Source organism: Meleagris gallopavo, chromosome 4, assembly GCF_000146605.3.
Source record: "Meleagris gallopavo isolate NT-WF06-2002-E0010 breed Aviagen turkey brand Nicholas breeding stock chromosome 4, Turkey_5.1, whole genome shotgun sequence".
NCBI classification, from domain to species: Eukaryota; Metazoa; Chordata; class Aves; order Galliformes; family Phasianidae; genus Meleagris; species Meleagris gallopavo.
This window is the reverse complement of record NC_015014.2, coordinates 7,344,069-7,346,977: the sequence shown is the minus strand read 5'-3', so window position 1 is coordinate 7,346,977 and position 2,909 is coordinate 7,344,069.

The following is a 2,909-nucleotide window of genomic DNA, read 5'->3' as shown; positions in this document are numbered from 1 at the left end:
AAAAAAAAAAAAAAGAAATGCTTCTATGACAACCTACATTCTCATAAGAGCTCTGTGCCAAATTAAATGTGGTCATCTGTAGGTGTCTTTGTAAACAGGTAGTAGGAAGAGCTCTGAAGCAAATGAAAAGGAATATTTGCTACTGAAACTGTTCTATGTAGCTTAGCTTTCTGTGAGCTTACCAGTAAACTTTCCTATATTCATGGGTGAAAGTAACGAGACATTAATCAGTTGCCTTAAAATTCTAAGGGGAAAAAAAACTAGATCTTGTTAAGGATGATAACTCCCTAAATATATTTGCATGATTATATACCAAGTTTGTTTTCTAGTAAGCAATTAAAAGGGTTTTTCATGAGCATAAGACATATCAAAATGCCTGGTATACAGAAAAAAGATTGCCATTCTGAGAGGGTGAAAGTTAACTCTCTTACAGCTGTTGCATTTCAGGCACAGTACTCTGACAAGTAAAAGAAAGGAAATAAAAAGCATTTTAAAATATGACTATTCTAGAGAAGCTTGCAGTGATAGTGACGTATAAAAAACGTAAATCTCAAAGAGGAAAAAATACTGAGGAAGGCAGTGTGCATGTACAGAATCAAGTCACTTGATACTGAAGTTCTTTCCCAGTCTGCCATTTGACATGTTTTGAGTTCTTTTTACCTTGCTGGCAGTTTTTGCAGTGGACTCTTCTGCAATGGTACTAGAAAGCAGTTTATACCCAAGAGCCACAACCTGAGCCCCAATATAGTCATTTTGCCACATCCTGTGACCAGAAACAGCATTCAAAAAATATTTTTTTTCAGTTTGACTGCATAACACAGTTACTCAAGTTAAGCCACCCTGCATGTTTCATGCTACAATTTTCTTATTTCCCTAATGTCTCTCAAATTCTTAAAATAGTCTGCAGAACATAAAATTATTTAAATTGGGAGAAGGGTTGAACAGGGTAAAGCTCCTGTTTAAAAGAAAGTCAATGACAAGCTGGAAGAACCTCATGAAGCTTGATAAAGGAAAAGGCAGAGCCTTGTATCTTAGATGCAATATTCTCACATACCTGCACTGTCTGGTTGGTGGTGGAGGAAGAAAGCCATAGCTGGGGGCGACTGGAATTTAAACTGGATTTGGCCCTGAGCAATCTCACTTGCTGCTGAAGTGGCATCTGATTTCAAGGTTGACTTCTTTGAGCAGAATGATGGATCGGATAACTTCACAATCTCTTTCTGGGGAAGAAAAAAATTCTTTGCTGCAGCAGAGTTTCTTTCAGTGGCGTATGTGGAGAAAAAAAGCAACAGTAGTGCTCAACATTTAGTTAAGTAAGTGCACAAATGAGGTATATATTTTCCCTTAAAAAACAAAAAGCTATCTTATGCTTTAAAAGGAAATTGTTGTCTACCCATTTCATTAGTTTCTGATCTCCTAAAACTGCATCCCCAAAGAGCAACCTCCTTCTATGATTAGCTCTCAAATGGCAAGAGTATGCAGTACATTGCTCTTTCTCAACTGTAAGTTTTATCACTACTACTTCCTGAGTTTGCTACTGAAAATGGACAGCTTGTGAAATACTTCCAACTGTCTAGCTTCTGACAGTTCTTCCTACAAAAACCTGAGTTATCCGAGAATGGTCTGCTTGTAGCTGTCACAGCTAACTATTGCTCCACAACCTTCGCTTCTAAAGAAAAGTCCCTTGGGAATCACAGAATAGCGATAACATTAACCAAAAACTAAATCCATCTTGTGGTAGATGAAGTAAAAACAGAACAAAATGCTTCTTGTCACAACTATGAATTTGCAATGATTTTCCAGTTTTTTTCTAATGAATGACAAGACCACTGCAACTGTTAGACAAGTTTATGTTTCTTTCAGGAAAATGCAGATAAATGCGGGATGTGGATCTGAGCAACCTCATCTAGCTGTAGGTGTCCCTGTTCATGGCATGTACTTTCCATCCAGGTTTGCTTACACCATGTCCTCCATCTGTTTTTAAAGTATTTCAACTACAGTAACCTAAGGGTTTTTATGTACAGACTCCTTTTCTCGAGATTCTGAGGTGAAGTTTCTCCAGTGTCACAATAAGAAATTATGTTTGTTTATATAATGCACTTTCAAAATACCTTCCTTGCATATACTGCCCATATAGTAATTAGGAAAATGTTCCTTATAACCACATATTTAAATCAACGGTATTTAATTAGATATTATTGCTGAATAAAGGATTGGTTCCTTTTATCAGAATATGAGACTCGCACGAGTCTCTGTAAGAAAATACCTTTGGATTCTGGCAATGCTAGATACCAGTTGATCCAATGACTTGAGGCCAGAGAAGCCCAAAAGATTCTTCTTTCTCATTTTGTTTTAGTTGTAAATGACAGAGCTTAAGATGGATGCTTTTTCAGACAAATATGTGTTGGCTTCAGAGGAAAGTTTTTTTTTTTTTTTTTTTTTTTAAATGAGATACGATGAAAGTTCTGTGTTGTCATGCTTTCTCTAAAGGTCCTTTTTCTGCACAGCCACTGTGCTGAAAATACCTTTGCCATGAGGAAAGTTAAGCAATGCCAGGGTAATCCACTAGTAGATTGACCAATTTCCACCCTAAATGTAACCTATTTTTAAGAGTTGCTTCCTGCAACATCTGATGCACAGACTCAGATGAATGATCCAAATCCCTTATTACAAGTTCTCACATCACTTACATACCTCCACAAGTTTTCCTTATTTTGCTTTCCCATCCATCTTTACAACTTTTCCATCCACCATTACACGTCAACAGAGTATTCCACAGCCGCTCCTTTAATTGTTCATGAAGGCGTTTATCCAATCAGAGCTGTTCTTTCTTCTTCTAGAGATGTCCTTGGTTCTCATACTGTATATCTTGCTCCGCAGCTGCTGCTGTGAACAGTGTTTTGTGGTGT